Genomic DNA, 19,192 nt, shown 5'->3' with positions numbered 1-19,192 from the left:
GTCAAAACACACATGGAGCAGCAAGAAAAGACCAACTCAAGGCTATTTAAGGAGATTGAAGGAACCAAAAAGAAGCCAGGGCAGGAGGCTACTCCAATCATGCCCAGGGTTCTTGATTTTGGTTCTCCAGGATCAACCATCCTTTAGAATCCTGGATCCTTGGGGACACAACCAACAAGGACTCCGTCTCAGCAGCAGTCAGGATACGGAGGAACTTATCTTCTGGTTTCCTCGGAGATTCCTAGACCGACGAGGCCAGAATCCACCAACATGCAGCCTCGCTCAACCATGCCAGTTGGCATATTCTCATCAGGATCCCTTATGGTGTCCTCTGAAGTGCATGTTGGAGATGACATCCCAATGCAGGCGTCACCTTATCCTGAGGATACCCTCAATGGAGGAACTAGCCGTCAAGGCTTAGGATACCAGAGACCTAACCATGACCTCGGCAATAGTTTATTTAATGCTAATTTATACACTAACCGTGTACATGTGCAGGATAAGGGGATAACCCCCGAGATAGCCAGGGAACTGCAGAAAATGAAGGATATGATTTCCAGTATCACAGGGATAATACGTCCCATAGCTGAAGTGCCCGTAGGTAGTCATAAGTTATCTAGGTTTACTTGGCCTATATGTGACGTGGAGATCCCCAAGAAGTTCCAGACACCCAGCATGAAGCTCTACAACGGCACTACGGATCCTGAGGAACACGCAGCTCGGTACAGAGAAAGGATGGAGATAAACCCCATCCCCATTGACATTAAAGAAGCTTGCCTAGGCAATGGATTCGGCTCAACATTAACGGGGCCAGCCCTCAAATGGTTATTGAGTATTCCTTCCAACACTATTACATCATTTTCTCATTTGATTAATTTGTTCAATAACCAATTTTCTTGTAGTAGATCTTTTGAGAAAATGACAGGTGACTTATATAGAATTGTTCAGCGTAATAATGAATCCTTAAGAGATTACATAACCAGATTTAGCAGGGAAGTTTTGGAGATCCCCAACCTTGACATGGCAGTTGCTGTCGAAGCTTTCAAGATGGGACTAAAGAAGGATTCTCCTTTCTATGATAACCTTGTCATGCCTCCATGCAGGAATCTTGATGAAGTCAGAAACAGGGCATTAAGATATATTCGGCTAGAGGACGACAAGAAAGCTCATGGAAGCTCGGTTATCCCGAAGTATGAATCTACCAATAGAAAGTCAGACACTCCACAGAAGTACACCAGGCCTAAGCCTTATTCCAAGAAAGATAATCCCAGGATAAATGCTGTGGAAGAAAATGAAGACGATGAAGAGTATCCTAAAATCTTTGAATATTGTTTTAACATTGATATTAGTGGTGTGATTTGTGCCATGCAGGATCTAGGTGATAAGGCCAGATGGCCTTAGAAAAACGAAAAGCCCAGATCCATCAAAGACAAGTCAAAATGTTGTGTATTCCATGAAGACTTTGGCCATCGCACTGAAGATTGCATAGCACTTTGGAAAGAAATAGGATATCTTCTCAACAAAGGATACCTAAAGGAACTGTTTGGAAGGAACAAGGATAAGAGTTAGGATCTTGTCAAGATACCTGAAAGGGCACCTTTTCCTCCACCCGGAGCTAAGGTTGTATCTTTTATCTCGGGAGGATCCGACATCTGTTGAACCTCATATTCAGCAGCCAAGAAGCATTCGAAAGAAACAAAGATGGACAACAGAGAAAGACCTCTCTGCACTTCCACTCTGACAACTCAAATGATCAAATCCTTCGACGAGGAGGACCGATGTGATCTTGTGGATCCCAACCATGATGGTTTGGTAATCACTTTATGCATAGCTAACTGTTTTGTGCGCAGGATACTCGTTGATGGAGGAAGCTCTGTGAACATTATACAAATGGTGCCTTAAAGAAGATGGATATCCCGGAAACGGAGATTATCCCAAAATCCTCTGTTCTAGTAGGATTCAGTGGCAAGACCAAGCACACTTTGGGAGAAATCAAACTTCCAATATATATTGAAGGAACTAACTCTCTACAAAATTTTTGTGTTATTGACTCATTATCTTGTTATAATGTGATATTAGGCAGGTCCTGGATCCACAGCATGAAGGTAGTGCCCGCAACTTATCATCAATGTGTGAAACTACCAAGTCCTTGGGGGGTCATCAAGATTGAAAGTGATCAGCAAGATGCCAAGGAATGTTATGCTTCATCAATGAAGTGGACTAAAAACCCTGTTATCCTTAGGATAACAAGAAAAAAACCCCGGTTGGTGAAAACTATCACCACCGATTTATTAATAATAAAGTGGTTACAAGTGTGGAGCTATAACTTGATCGTGATTACAAAGAATGCGAGTACTAGTAAGTCTCGAGTGCTAAAGTGTGTGTTATGATCACCATTAGTAGCTCTATTTATAATGAATCAAGTCTAACAACTATCGCCTATAATTTAGGAAATGTGAGACTGAATCCAATTAGCCGTTTATTATTCAATCCAACACGTGTTCCTTTTCTGCCACGCTCTAATAACAGCAAGCGTGAGTCTTCGGGAGATCAAGCAACGGTCTTTGACCTGGTAAACAAGGAAAGTGGCTTACAACGTGTTAGTCATATAATATATTTAGGATACCTGTCATCTTTGGAGGATATCGTATCCTAGATTTGTTCTGAATATAATGTTTGCTGAAGATACTGAAAATCCGAGCCCTAACAGTCCTGGGTTCGAACCCGGGTCTATTTCCTATCAAGCAACTTGCTTAACCACTAGACCAGCTTAACAGTTAGTTATAAACTCAAAACATATTGAATAAATATAATAGTTCAACTTTTATCATCTTCATTAACAAACCCTAGGAATCAAATCATCAAATCCGTTCTATGCTTGCTCAATCTAAGTTAGGGGTTTTGTTTGTCGGTTAGAAACTATGCAAAACAATATAAAATTTACCTCTAAATGTTCTTGATTCATGGTGAACCACGGGTTGCCGGAGATAAGAACTTGGTTAAAGAAATTCGTGTTAGTGATAGTTTATTAGGTGAAAATAATGATATGAACGAGTTTAGAATATGCTTTAGGACCTACTTATACTAGTAATTGGAGCGTAGGCTCGTTAATGGCGTTAATTGATTTTGGCCGGTTATCGGCGATGATTACGGGATTAAATTCCGTCCTTACTAGCTGTTATATCATAATTATAACGTTGTTTAAAGATTGTCATATTAGTCTACGACCGTTACACGATTTAATTGAGTCAAAGAGCAAGTCTCGGGGGTGTTTGTGGCTTCGCTGGCGCCGGAATTCGGGTCACCGGTTTTTTGGCCGGAAAAACGGTTTGGGATGGGGGCTGGGTGATGATGTTATAAAATATTACACTTTGGCCCCTTCAAATTCATATTCTTTTTTAAAAAGAAATTAAAGTATAGTTACATTATAAACCTTGAATTTTAAAGTTGTTTTAAATCTGAACTTTAAAATATAACTTACAATTTGGATCTCGGACTTTGGAATGTATGAAATAGGAATTATATAATTTAGGTATTTTCGTATTAAACCCGTATAGTTAGAGGATCGTTTACATAGAAACTTTAAACATTTAAAACGTTAAATCACGAAGTTTCGATAATCGATCAAAATGATTAAGAAAATAAACAATCAACAACTTAAATCCTTATGAATATTTTACTAACGATGAACGTTGAACACGAATGAAATGAAACAACGAAACGAGTCGGTTTAACAGATACAACCAATAAGATGACGAATGTTACATAAAATACATGAAACGTAAGTTGAAATTTATATATATATATATATATATATATATATATATATATATATATATATAAACCGTAAAATTCGAAATGGGTCGGGTTTTCGGGTTTGAAAAGTAACGAATGTTACATTGCATGATTGTGGTGTTGATGGGTTACATTCCGATTTTGGGTGTGCGTTGGATTGCTTGCACAATTCTATTCCTAATCTTGATCTTGCCGGGTTCGATAATAAGGACATCGCCCGCTAAAGCCCAAAATGCTTCGGCGAGTGCCCTTTATAGTAAAACCGTCCAAAGTTTGGAAGAAAAGTTTGGCATGTCCTCTGGTCACAGAGCGGTATTTGAATATCTCCAGGATCCTCATGCTCAAGACTTTTTGACTGTCTCCCCCATAGAAGGGTTAGGCCAGCACATATTCGCAGTGGAGTACCGGGCCATTCTTAAACATCGTTTAATGACCCCTGTTCCCAGTTGAAGAGCCCTGCCCGGTCTGGCGTAAAGTTTGTTTAGATATTTTTGGTGAACATGCGGTTCATTGCAAAGAATTCTCGGGGTTTAAATATAGACATGATTTGGTAAGGGATGTCCTTTGTGATTTGTTAAAACGGGCGGAAATCTCGGCTAAAAAAAGGCTCCTGTCGATTTATTGTCAGATTCGCGTGAAGGAATGTCTACTTTTCGACCAGCAGACATTCTTGTTTTTGGATGTGGGGGGGGGGGGGAGCATGCCTGTGTGGACCTTACTGGGGTGTCCCCTTTTGTCAGGCTAGGAACATCGGGTTTGTTGCTAGGCAGGCCGTGCTAAGACAGGAGCAGGAAAAATTGCTAAGCACGAGAAAACGTTTGTTGAGAATCAACACACATTCATTCCTTTTGCTTTTGATGCATTTGGGTCGATCTCTTGCCCCCGATGTTACTACGTTTCTGAAAAGAGGTCAGCGGGTCATTCACAGTTTCTCAACGACGCCGAAGAATGATAGCTTTGTTTTCAGTATGATCGGTTTTGCTATTCAAAAGGGGGTAGCGGCACAGCTTGTTGCCCGCTTACCTGCCTCTCTATTGTAATTAGATCCTTTTATTTGCCAATAAAAAAAATAACGATAAAAAAATATTACTATAACATATTTTTCAATAAAAAATTAATAAGAGTGTTTTACAATGGGGAGCTTTAGTTATATTTTCAAACCCACTGACATTATTAGGTGAACAAATTATTTTTCTCAAAAAGACAAATGTGAAAAATATGAACAATCAAGGGGGGGGGGGGGGGGGGGGGGATGGTGGCCAGTGGCCACTTAGTGATCAAAATTGTTCGAAATGGATATTTTTGTTTTTTGTTTTATAGTTTATCATCTAATCTATTGACATTCAATTATTACTACTTGTGAAGTTAATTACATAACTAATGGTCCATATCGAATCGAGTTCTGAAATTAATTGAATCAAGTTTCATTACTCTATTTGATTCGTTCTTATTCAATTCGATTCATTTGTATTCGATTCGATTCAACTTAATTTGATTCGATTCGATTCCTTTGTATTCAATTCGATCTATTTAGACTAGTGTTTTCACAAAATCTGTTGTTCAAGATTGTTTGGTTTTCTGATCTTATAAACAAGATGTCAAACGATCCAGAGTTGCTGAAAAGTTACTTGATGCTTGATAATGTAGCTGGAACCACAACTATCTCAACTAACATTATTGCAGGGTGTAAGTCAATACATGTTAATAGTTAGTTAAAGTCAACTAGAGTTAGGGATGAAACTGTCTTTTCCAATACTTGGTGGAGACTTTGGCAATTCTTTCTTAGTTGAAGGACTGTTTGTGTATAATTGATAAATGGTATGTTAATCACTAGTTAGTTAACAACCAAATTGGGGGTAATAATTAGTAGCTGTTCAGATTAGGGCTTAGTTTTTATTTTGATTTCGTAGCTTTTGTTACAATACTCGTCTAATCATTTGCTTCATAATCCGCAATAATAATCGTTCGAGTTTCGTTCTTAATTCATTTTGGTGTAATTTTACTACATGTTTTGTATTCGAGCCAATCTCTTGTCAAATCGTTGGTGAAGTCATCATTAAACTGATTAAGCTACTTTTATTTACTTTTCAAAAGCCATATTGTTCTTGCAAAAATAAAAATTTTAACATTCAATCCATTTGTTTATATTCCCATCATTTATCAAGCACATGAACATCCGACCTTTAATTCTTACAACTTCAAATTACCAAACAAATAAAAATCTTAAACCGACAACCCAATGCTCATTACACTTGTAAAGAAGACAAGAGTTCTGCTGATAAACCGATTTTTATTTCTTCAACAACTTTCTTGATAAAGTCTGCACTAGACCTGCAGTATAGTTCAGCATAATATTGTTAGCATTCTTGATTCTCAAATACCCAAAAACATATTACTTTGTTTAATCTGCATGCCATTAGCCTTAAATATTCAAAGTTTAAGAAACGGATTCCCAATTAGAGATTAATTTGCAATAAAGATTAGGAAGTCACCGAAATTTGGAGTATTCCAGGCCAGGTGCATTAGTTGCTTCAACAAGAGCATTCCTCCAAACTTCCATCCTTGGGTGTCTATCATATTCGGACATCACTTCCCCAAAATACCCTTTTTGTGCCCGCACATCAGAGCGACTCACATTGAGGAATACGGGCAAAAGAAACTGTCTTTTTTCTTTCATGCATTCAATAATCTTGGCAACTTCATCCAAGTTCCAAGAATTAACAGCAAACTTTTTGGTGAAAACAATGACAAACAATCGTGAACGCTGAATGGCTTTTAGTATTGACTTGTTACGAGAAAGTGTCACCTCATCCTTATAAGTGAAAATATCTCCTTGGTGTAGAGCAGCACAGATATCATCAACAACGTGACATTCAGGGTCTCGGTGTCTAAAACAAATGTATACATCATGCCGAGATCCACTAGTTCCCTATTGAAAAACAAGTGAAAGGTACAGACATTGAATTTGATGTCAGATATGATCATAAATAATCTAAAGAGGTGTGGTGTGACACTTGTAGCAACGCAACTTACTTGTTGATAATCTAATGCTTCCTCGAGTTGATCCACAACCCGGCCCATCGTTGGTCGTTCATCTCTTTGTTTCATCAAGCATTTATAGGCAATGGATGAATAAGTGCTCAAGCAATCTGAATTCATTTGACTTCTTAGACCTGAATCAATAATTTCATCCAATGTTTCCTTTTCGTAATGGCTTTGAGCCAATTGGGCTGAAAAATGATACTCCCGGGCATTTACCGACCTGCTACACAAAACTTCAAATAGTACGACCCCAAAAGAATAAACATCTGATTTTTGGGAGAGATGGTTATGAGCTTGGTACTGTGGATCAATATATCCCAATGTGCCACAAGCCTGAGAAAAAATAACGCTGCACGGCACATTCGTTAAAGAAATTTTGGACAACCCAAAATCTGAAATCTTGGCCTTCCAGTTCTCATTCAGTAAGATGTTGGAGCTCTTAACGTCACGGTGAATTATTCTATGCTGAGATCCAACATCTTCATGCAAGTATTTCAACCCATTGGCGGCATCCAAACAAATCCGAAGGCGTTGAATCCAGGTTAGATTCTTATTATGTAAATGTGCTTCAAGACTACCATTGATTTCATACTTCATAACAAGTATTCTCTCCTCATCTTCGAAACAGTAGCCAACAAGAGAGACAATATTTTCATGTTTATAAGCGGAAAGCAAAGTAATCTCCGTCATGAATTCGTGGTCTCCTTGCCCATGACCACGATCTAATTTCTTTACAGCAACCATGCCAAGCTTTTCAGATTGGCCTCGGTACACCATCCCAAACCCACCTGTCGCGAGGATGTTATCCGTAGAAAAGTTATTTGTTGCCCGAATTATTTCGTGGAGAGGAATCTTCAACTGCTTCAAGTCTTCATGGGAAGATGGTGGGATATCTCCCAAGTGAGTCTGTAAACCTATTAGGTCTTTATCGGGAAACAACATATTTGAAATTTTCTTGACAATTAGTTGGATGCCTTTTGCTTCATACCTGCACATCGGATACTTAGCCCCACAAATATGGAATGGAGCACTTTATATATCAAAGATAACACTATAAACGAAAGTCATAGTCAAGATTTATGATGTCTACTGGCCTACAAATATAGTGTGATCAACCATATGAATATAATTTGTTAAGAATTTTTCAAAAATACATAATTATTTCAAGGAGCTGTATGTACACCAAGATAGCCGTTTTGGACTAGCGCCATTTCTTTTAAATTTTCAGACTAGCTCCATGTTTTTAAAAGTTTCAGACTAGCGCCATAAATAGAACATTATCATCTAATTGTCAGATTCAATCCACAGATATCAAATCCGATCATGGGACAAGGTATACTCCAAAAGGGTTTAAAAAGACCTCCTAATTCCATGATCAACACCTGATTATTATTCTGATCAAATTATGAAACTATTGTATGTAAATGTTTATGTGATTGTTTACAGAATCACAGGTGACAACAGTGGGAGACCTAACAAGAGCAATAAATCTTCATCATCATCCAAGGTTATTCACAACAAACCCTTGTAGTTTGTTATCGTTACAAATTCGTTCTAGTATCATAACTTAACTAAATTTAATCATACTTTCCTAGATTTTGTTTACTTTTTAAAAAGCTTCTATACATCTCATTCTACGTATTTATCTCTATTCAATTAAATAATAGTTATTTATATTATTTTTCTCTTTCTATCACTCTCATCCAACAAAAAGAAAATATTAAAAAAAAAGATATAGGGATGAATAATGAGAACCAAAATTGGGGTTTCTTGCATCCATTAGCGTTTACAACTAAAAGAAATTAACAAAGAAACCTACCCGTCCGCAATGTTCTTGATTACCCACCCGCTAAGGTTGCTTGCATCCTTTAGCGTTTTTCTCCATAATTCAGATTTGTTGGCATGCATCCACTCGTGTTTGGAGAATGCTTCCCCATAACCCCCACTCTGTCTTTCTACCTCCCATGGCCTGACATCATAATATATGGGGATAACTATTTTCCCGCTCTCATCCCTGCATTTCATTATATATACAAGCTCTTCCATGCAAAAGGAAGAGCTTGCGTAGTTTTTGGAAAATATGACGATAGAAATTCGTGACTCTTCAATAGTCTTCAAGCGTGAATGTGATGAATCTAAGAAAATATCGTCCTCGTCCATGTAAGTAAGAATTCCATGTTGGTTAAGAGCTATATATAGATGATCCACAAAGTTGAAGCGAGTGTCTTCTCCTCGAAAACTCAAAAACACATCATAATCTGAATCTGTGTTGAAAAAGTACATGTGGTTTGTGTAGAAAAGGACCTTAATGAAATTATAAATACAAAGAGATATTCGAAATGATGTGTTTTAGAATCAAATTAAAATAAATGAACTTTCTTACCACCATCCCTCAATTTTAGGTCTTGTGAGAGATTCCTTATTTCATTGATGTCTTTGTTGGGAAACAGTCTATTCGAAATTGTATCAACGACTTGTTTGATGCATGCCGCTTCAGCACTGCACATGATTAGATATAACAATATAATTAGCTATTTAGCTGTTAGTTGTATATTTCTCGTTTATTAGTTTATTGTTGTCCCGAGTATACACGTCTCTAGATTTTCTACTTTTAATTATATTGAAGGTTCACCCTCCTATGTTGATACATTTAAGATATTTTAAAACTCTCCCATTCAAAATTTTACAAAAAATATCATGCCCACCTTAGTCTTTCAAACAGTTTTACCACTATGTCTCGATGTTTCAATCTATAGAAGATCTTTGTTTGGCAGTCGTATGCTAAATATCTCCCAAGGTCACGTCAGCGAGTTGATCGAAGATTGTTGTTATTGATGCAGCTAGAATTGGTGATCTTAGAGTTGAGATTCTTTATCATGTTTGCAGATTAGGAAGGAACGCCCTGCTTGCGGTGCGCGCATATAATGTATATATGTGTGAACCCTCGGGTGGGCAAAAGTAAAATTGCACTAATTTTGACGTTATTTTACTAATCTCGTGAAAATAACGTTAAAAGTGGCGGAAGGTTAATCAGGCATCATGTGGTGGCGTTGATAGCCGGAAGACAAGGGCACATGCACCGATCAGCCGGTGTCCCGATGATTGAGTGCTATGTGCCTTATGTCCAAGGCTTGATGCAAAACTACTATCGAGCCGGGGGTCTCACCGGAAGCAGCCTCTCTATCCCTATGGGATAGAGGTAAGGCTGTCTACATCTTACCCTCCTCAGACCCTACCATAGCATTGCTATTGGTGGGATATACTGAGTACGATGATGATGATGCAGATTAGGCAGGAATTGGTAGAAACGGAATGTAGATTCACACCTGCATCTATCACGGGCACACATGAAAAGTTCTACAATATAAATTTATGGTGCCATGCGAGTAGTTGGGACTAGTGGGGACTGGGAACACTTGTTACATGTCACCTTGATAACGAAGATAAAGTATTGAGGTGCTCTTGTAATGTAAATCAAGACCTGGACTTGTCATTTTGGTCTAGGAATGTAAAGATCGAGGGACCATATTCGAGGTGTTAACATGTGATGTTATAAAATAGTCATTTTAACACATGTGATTTGTTATACGGTTACTATAAGATCTTAAGCGTGTACTACACTGGTCGCTTTAACCCATCCGACTATAACACTTTATCGTGTATTGCTTTCACATAACATTATTCAATTGACACTATTCATCTAAGGGTCGTCATAGAGATTAGTGTCCACACGGAAATATTGTTCATTTGAATTACTAATAACCGGAATTACAGCTCACCACCAGAACCAGTTGACTAGTTGAGTGTCAAGGTTTATTCAACTAATTGTGAGTTTCATTCTTTAGCACATCAATCAAAACCATAAGCACCGATTATTGCAAAAGAATATTTCTCTACTGAATTTTCTATATATTTAATATGCGCGACATTGTAAACGTCTAAACAAAATGACGTTGCTAAATGAAAAAATCGCCACTTGTTGGATATTGCGCACACAATCATGTTTCGTTTGCATGTTCCTATTTAATTTGGGGTGATGGTGTCCTAAGTAATTACTACTTCTTATCTCAAAAACCATATTCATTCTTCTATAATTAGGGGTCAGCCCACGTTTTTGTCTTGGTCCCCAAAGAGCTCCTTTCCATTCACACCCAAAAGTTTTATGTGTAGCGTGGTAAGATAAACTGTTTTTGGTTAAAAAGGGATCAGCAAGATTGGTGGTCAATAGGGTTGTTTACGAGCCGAGCCAAATCGAGCGAAGGCTTGCTCGTTGCTTGGCTCGTTTACTGCCAAACCGAACTGAACGGCTAAAATTCGAACCGAGTGAAAAACGAAACGAGCCAAAATCGAATCGAACAGCGAGCAATATCGAGCATTACTTACTTATTTCAGTCTAAAATTTTCAATAAGAAACAAGTTTGAATGTTGTAAATAATATGTTTTGTAAACAAATAGACAAACACATAATAGGTTGTAATTTTTTAGGAAAAAGAAGTTTAAAGTGAGATATAATTAGCATGTAAACAAATTTCTAATATTTTAAAAACATGAATCGAACTAATGAAACTATAAAATTGACGGAATATGAAAAAAATAAAAAGGTTTAAAGAATTGTATACTTATATTTTATGTGTGTAGTCTATATATCTATATATTTGTTCATATATCATTATATATAAAATAAATTAAAAATATTAGAGCCGAGGTTAACCGAAGCGAGCAGACTTTTGCTCGTGCTTGGCTCGTTTACAAACTGAACCGAGTAGAGCGGCTCATTTACAATCGAGTAAGAAAATGAGCTAGCATTTTTCAAGCAATTTCCAAGAGAGTGATATGGACGGTCCTAGTGGTCAATCACATCATTTCCCACGATTTAAGTCTTCAGTACTTTGTAACTTTAACCCAAACTTCAAAGAATGAAGTATTAACAGTTTATACCCTCTTATAACCAGCAACCAGTAGTTGACTTTGATATACTCAAGCACCATGACGAATAGACAAAGCCTTGTGAGAACAAGACGACGGCAAGCCGTGATTCTTTGATAGCTTTGAAGAGTGTTTCACCAATCTGTACGCCATGCTGAAGTGTCTCTAAGTCAATGAAAGGGTCGATCCCTCGTTGGTGAAGCGCTGTGGAGAGATGATCTACAAAATTGGTGCGGGTGTCTTCTCCTCGAAAACATAGGAAAACATCGTATTTCCATATTTGCGTAGAAGAAACAGGAGTTGACCTTGAAGATGCCATTAATTTGTTGAGTTTTTTCCTAATCGGATAGATCTTATGAAAAAATTAGAGTTGGCTTTGGAAGACCCAAATCCTCTTTTTAAGAGAGGACGAATCTAGAAGACCCAAAACACTGGCTTGATACATATTTACTCTTCATAAAACATACATACATATTTATTTATTTCTTTAAAATTAACTTATTCAATAACTTTTTTTTGTTAAATATTTTTATCGATGTCAGACATGTTAACCAGTGTAGACGCGTTACGAGTGTTGGACACGTTAACCGGCTTCAAACGCATTAACTAACTTCGTAAGCGTTAAGTGACGATTTCGTGTCCAAAGACATTTGCGCGTCAGATGTCGTTTACACGTTGAGTGTCGGTTAAAAAAGTGACGTAGACGAACGCTTAATTAATAGTAAATAGAATTTCCTCTTTTTAATTATATAACTCTTAAATTTTATTCTTTTTTGAACTATATATTTTAAAAACATTTTTTTTTAAATTTTAAGTTGACGTAAGCTATAGAATTTGTTATTTTTTTCAAAAATATCTAAAAATTTATTTAATATTAGCATTTGTTATCATTTTATTTGATTGAAAATTTTACTTTCTATTATTGAAGGTAAAATAATAGACTTTTAGAACATCTCCAATAGCTCATTTTTAAAGTTGTTTTTGAGTGTTCTGCACCTCATCAATTTGTCCTTATTGTGAGCATCATTCTTGTGATATGTTTTTGGGACTCATTCGTGGGGAAGAACGTAAAAGAACGAATTTGTTGTCAGATGTGAGGCCAAAGGTTGAGGGTTGGGTAATGAATTAAATAAAAAAGTCTTTAAATATCTTTATAAATATTTAACTGTTAAATATTTAGATAGTTAAAAAAAAAAATTAATTTTAACTTCTAAAATTTTTCTTTTAGAATTAACTTCTAAATTTTTAGTTTAACATTTTTCCTGAAACGAATAACATATAAATATTCTTTTATATAGTTTATTAAAATAAAAAAATTGATAGTTAAAGTAAATGTAAAAGATGGTGATAATGTGGCAATGTTTTTGGGTTTTCTAGTTGGAAGGTTTTTAAAGATTTTGAAGAATAAGTGTTTATCTGATGTGGCATCCGACAAAGCATGTTTTTGGGTGTTTTTTGAATTCCTTAATGGTGATGCTCTTATAACCTGATTCAATAGATAAAACTCATAAAAGGATTATTTTACCGAAAAAATGAGAAGAATATCGAAATGGACGGCAATGAGTAAAAATGTGAAATGGTCGCTTAGACAGGACGCTATGGGCAGCCTAAGGGCGTGGATGGAGTTGCACACCACCGAGGGGCGCGATAGATGGGGGCGCGGGGAGGAAGGGACGATGGGAGCAGTTCTCTCTTCATCTCTCATAATGTATGTATGTATGTGTGTATGTGTGTGTATTGTGGCGCCCAAAATGTTTTACACCATAGCGGCGTGTTATGAAGAAGGGCTTCGAAATCCTGTTTTCTACATGGCGATGTGAAGGGCCTTTAATGCCCCCCACCATAGAAAACAGCCTTACTAGGCCACATTGGGTACGTACACATGTGACAGTAGGGGTGAGCAGAAAACCAAATTAACCGACGAATTAGGCAGTGATGGCGATAAAGAAAAAGCTTAAGCCCAATTTTTATGTGTTTGTGTTTGTTGGTTTGATGTTGGGTTGTAATGGTTGTTTAACAATTTACTTTTCTGTCTTGAAACAATATTATGCTTAGGATATTAGGATACATGGATGGTGAGAATGTGGAGGATGCTTCAAACGTCAACTCAGGACCTCCACCAGTGCCAAAGAAGAACACTCAGCCCAGAGGAGAACTTCCACCATTCGCGGGATCTTCTATACGGGTAGACCCGGTTATTTCTATCAATGATATTTTTGCTGATTAAACAGGTCAAAACACACATGGAGCAGCAAGAAAAGACCAACTCAAGGCTATTTAAGGAGATTGAAGGAACCAAAAAGAAGCCAGGGCAGGAGGCTACTCCAATCATGCCCAGGGTTCTTGATTTTGGTTCTCAAGGATCAACCATCCTTTAGAATCCTGGATCCTTGGGGACACAACCAACAAGGACGCCGTCTCAGCAACAGTCAGGATACGAAGGAACTTATCTTCTGGTTTCCTCGGAATTTCCTAGACCGACGAGGCCAGAATCCACCAACATGCAGCCTCGCTCAACCATGCCAGTTGGCATATTCTCGTCAGGATCCCTTATGGTGTCCTCTGAAGTGCATGTTGGAGATGACATCCCAATGCAGGCGTCACCTTATCCTGAGGATACCCTCAATGGAGGAACTAGCCGTCAAGGCTTAGGATACCAGAGACCTAACCATGACCTCGGCAACAGTTTATTTAATGCTAATTTATACACTAACCGTGTACATGTGCAGGATAAGGGGATAACCCCCGAGATAGCCAGGGAACTGCAGAAAATGAAGGATATGATTTCTAGTATCACAGGGATAATACGTCCCATAGCTGAAGTGCCCGTAGGTAGCCATAAGTTATCTAGGTTTACTTGGCCTATATGTGACGTGGAGATCCCCAAGAAGTTCCAGACAACCAGCATGAAGCTCTACAACGGCACTACGGATCCTGAGGAATACGCATCTCGGTACAGAGAAAGGATGGAGATAAACCCCATCCCCATTGACATTAAAGAAGCTTGCCTAGGCAAGGGATTCGGCTCAACATTAACAGGGCCAGCCCTCAAATGGTTATTGAGTATTCCTTCCAACACTATTACATCATTTTCTCATTTGATTAATTTGTTCAATAAACAATTTTCTTGTAGTAGATCTTTTGAGAAAATGACAGGTGACTTATATAGAATTGTTCAGCGTAATAATGAATCCTTAAGAGATTACATAACCAGATTTAGCAGGGAAGTTTTGGAGATCCCCAACCTTGACATGGCAGTTGCTGTCGAAGCTTTCAAGATGGGACTAAAGAAGGATTCTCCTTTCTATGATAACCTTGTCATGCCTCCATGCAGGAATCTTGATGAAGTCAGAAACAGGGCATTAAGATATATTCGGCTAGAGGACGACAAGAAAGCTCATGGAAGCTCGATTATCTCGAAGTATGAATCTACCAATAGAAAGTCAGACACTCCACAGAAGTACACCAGGCCTAAGCCTTATTCCAAGAAAGATAATCCCAGGATAAATGCTGTGGAAGAAGATGAAGACGATGAAGAGTATCCTAAAATCTTTGAATATTGTTTTAACATTGATATTAGTGGTGTGATTTGTGCCATGCAAGATCTAGGTGATAAGGCCAGATGGCCTTAGAAAAACGAAAAGCCCAGATCCATCAAAGACAAGTCAAAATGTTGTGCATTCCATGAAGACTTTGGCCATCGCACTGAAGATTGCATAGCACTTTGGAAAGAAATAGGATATCTTCTCAACAAAGGATACCTAAAGGAACTATCTGGAAGGAACAAGGATAAGAGTTAGGATCTTGTCAAGATACCTGAAAGGGCACCTTCTCCTCCACCCGGAGCTAAGGTTGTATCTTTTATCTCGGGAGGATCCGACATCTGTTGAACCTCATATTCAGCAGCCAAGAAGCATTCAAAAGAAACAAAGATGGAAAACAGAGAAAGAACTCTCTGCACTTCCACTCTGACAACTCAAATGACCAAATCCTTCGACGAGGAGGACCGATGTGATCTTGTGGATCCCAACCATGATGGTTTGGTAATCACTTTATGCATAGCTAACTGTTTTGTGCGCAGGATACTCGTTGATGGAGGAAGCTCTGTGAACATTATACAAATGGTGCCTTAAAGAAGATGGATATCCCGGAAACGGAGATTATCACAAAATCCTCTGTTCTATTAGGATTCAGTGGCAAGACCAAGCACACTTTGGGAGAAATCAAACTTCCAATATATATTGAAGGAACTAACTCTCTACAAAATTTTTGTGTTATTGACTCATTATCTTGTTATAATGTGATATTAGGCAGGTCCTGGATCCACAGCATGAAGGTAGTGCCCGCAACTTATCATCAATGTGTGAAACTACCAAGTCCTTGGGGGGTTATCAAGATTGAAAGTGATCAGCAAGATGCCAAGGAATGTTATGCTTCATCAATGAATTGGACTAAAAACCCTGTTATCCTTAGGATAACAAGAAAAAAACCCCGGTTGGTGAAAACTATCACCACCGATTTATTAATAATAAAGTGGTTACAAGTGTGGAGCTATAACTTGATCATGATTACAAAGAATGCGAGTACTAGTAAGTCTCGAGTGCTAAAGTGTGTGTTATGATCACCATTAGTAGCTCTATTTATAATGAATCAAGTCTAACAACTATCGCCTATAATTTAGGAAATGTGAGACTGAATCCAATTAGCCGTTTATTATTCAATCCAACACGTGTTCCTTTTCTGCCACGCTCTAATAACAGCAAGCGTGAGTCTTCGGGAGATCAAGCAACGGTCTTTGACCTGGTAAACAAGGAAAGTGGCTTACAACGTGTTAGTCATATAATATATTTAGGATACCTGTCATCTTTGGAGGATATCGTATCCTAGATTTGTTCTGAATATAATGTTTGCTGAAGATACTGAAAATCCGAGCCCTAACAGTCCTGGGTTCGAACCCGGGTCTATTTCCTATCAAGCAACTTGCTTAACCACTAGACCAGCTTAACAGTTAGTTATAAACTCAAAACATATTGAATAAATATAATAGTTCAACTTTTATCATCTTCATTAACAAACCCTAGGAATCAAATCATCAAATCCGTTCTATGCTTGCTCAATCTAAGTTAGGGGTTTTGTTTGTCGGTTAGAAACTATGCAAAACAATATAAAATTTACCTCTAGATGTTCTTGATTCATGGTGAACCACGGGTTGCCGGAGATAAGAACTTGGTTAAAGAAATTCGTGTTAGTGAGAGTTTATTAGGTGAAAATAATGATATGAACGAGTTTAGAATATGCTTTAGGACCTACTTATACTAGTAATTGGAGCGTAGGCTCGTTAATGGCGTTAATTGATTTTGGCCGGTTATCGGCGATGATTACGGGATTAAATTCCGTCCTTACTAGCTGTTATATCATAATTATAACTTTGTTTAAAGATTGTCATATTAGTCTACGACCGTTACACGATTTAATTGAGTCAAAGAGCAAGTCTCGGGGGTGTTTGTGGCTTCGCTGGCGCCGGAATTCTGGTCACCGGTTTTTTGGCCGGAAAAACGGTTTGGGATGGGGGGCTGGGTGATGATGTTATAAAATATTACACTTTGGCCCCTTCAAATTCATATTCTTTTTTAAACAGAAATTAAAGTATAGTTACATTATAAACCTTGAATTTTAAAGTTGTTTTAAATCTGAACTTTAAAATATAACTTACAATTTGGATCTCGGACTTTGGAATGTATGAAATAGGAATTATATAATTTAGGTATTTTCGTATTAAACCCGTATAGTTAGAGGATCGTTTACATAGAAACTTTAAACATTTAAAACGTTAAATCACGAAGTTTCGATAATCGATCAAAATGATTAAGAAAATAAACAATCAACAACTTAAATACTTATGAATATTTTACTAACGATGAACGTTGAACACGAATGAAATGAAACAACGAAACGAGTCGGTTTAACAGATAAAACCAATAAGACGACGAATGTTACATAAAATACATGAAACGTAAGTTGAAATTTATATATATATATATATATATATATATATGTATATATATATATATATAAACGGTAAAATTCGAAATGGGTCGGGTTTTCGGGTTTGAAAAGTAACGAATGTTACATTGCATGATTCTGGTGTTGATGGGTTACATTCCGATTTTGGGTGTGCGTTGGATTGCTTGCACAATTCTATTCCTAATCTTGATCTTGCCGGGTTCGATAATAAGGACATCGCCCGCTAAAGCCCAAAATGCTTCGGCGAGTGCCCTTTATAGTAAAACCGTCCAAAGTTTGGAAGAAAAGTTTGGCATGTCCTCTGGTCATAGAGCGGTATTTGAATATCTCCAGGATCCTCATGCTCAAGACTTTTTGACTGTCTCATAGAAGTGTTAGGCCAGCACATATTCGCAGTGGAGTACCGGGCCATTCTTAAACATCGTTTAATGACCCCTGTTCCCAGTTGATGAGCCCTGCCCGGTCTCGCGTAAAGTTTGTTTAGATAATTTTGGTGAACATGCGGTTCATTGCAAAGAATTCTCGGGGTTTAAATATAGACATGATTTGGTAAGGGATGTCCTTTGTGATTTGTTAAAACGGGCGGAAATCTCGGCTAAAAAAAGGCTCCTGTCGATTTATTGTCAGATTCGCGTGAAGAAATGTCTACTTTTCGACCAGCAGACATTCTTGTTTTTGGATGTGGGGGGGGGGGGAAGCATGCCTGTGTGGACCTTACTGGGGTGTCCCCTTTTGTCAGGCTAGGAACACCGGGTTTGTTGCTAGGCAGGCCGTGCTAAGACAGGAGCAGGAAAAATTGCTAAGCACGAGAAAACGTTTGTTGAGAATCAACACACATTCATTCCTTTTGCTTTTGATGCATTTGGGTCGATCTCTTGCCCCCGATGTTACTACGTTTCTGAAAAGAGGTCAGCGGGTCATTCACAGTTTCTCAACGACGCCGAAGAATGATAGCTTTGTTTTCAGTAGGATCGGTTTTGCTATTCAAAAGTGGGTAGCGGCACAGCTTGTTGCCCGCTTACCTGCCTCTCTATTGTAATTAGATCCTTTTATTTGCCAATAAAAAAAATAACGATAAAAAAATATTACTATAACATATTTTTCAATAAAAAATTAATAATAGTGTTTTACAATGGGGAGCTTTAGTTATATTTTCAAACCCACTGACATTATTAGGTGAACAAATTATTTTTCTCAAAAAGACAAATGTGAAAAATATGAACAATCAAGGGGGGGGGGGGGGGGAATGGTGGCCAGTGGCCACTTACTGATCAAAATTGTTCAAAATGGATATTTTTGTTTTTTGTTTTATAGTTTATCATCTAATCTATTGACATTCAATTATTACTACTTGTGAAGTTAATTACATAACTAATGGTCCATATCGAATCGAGTTCTGAAATTA

At 37.7% G+C, this 19,192-nt stretch overlaps 1 pseudogene; it reads right to left on the bottom strand.

Annotated features, from left to right (window-relative positions):
* Positions 1 to 8,652: 8,652 nt before the first annotated feature.
* On the bottom strand, positions 8,653 to 9,120 carry LOC143541350 (disease resistance protein RPV1 pseudogene; annotated as a pseudogene).
* Between the last annotated feature and the right edge of the window lie 10,072 nt (positions 9,121 to 19,192).

The sequence above is a fragment of the Bidens hawaiensis genome, unplaced genomic scaffold (assembly GCF_021521415.1).
Source record: "Bidens hawaiensis isolate Kalapana, Puna unplaced genomic scaffold, B.hawaiensis_p1.1 tig00012555_1, whole genome shotgun sequence".
Taxonomy (NCBI): Eukaryota; Viridiplantae; Streptophyta; class Magnoliopsida; order Asterales; family Asteraceae; genus Bidens; species Bidens hawaiensis.
The sequence above is the reverse complement of the archived record's forward strand: the minus strand, read 5'-3'. Positions and strand labels throughout refer to the sequence as shown.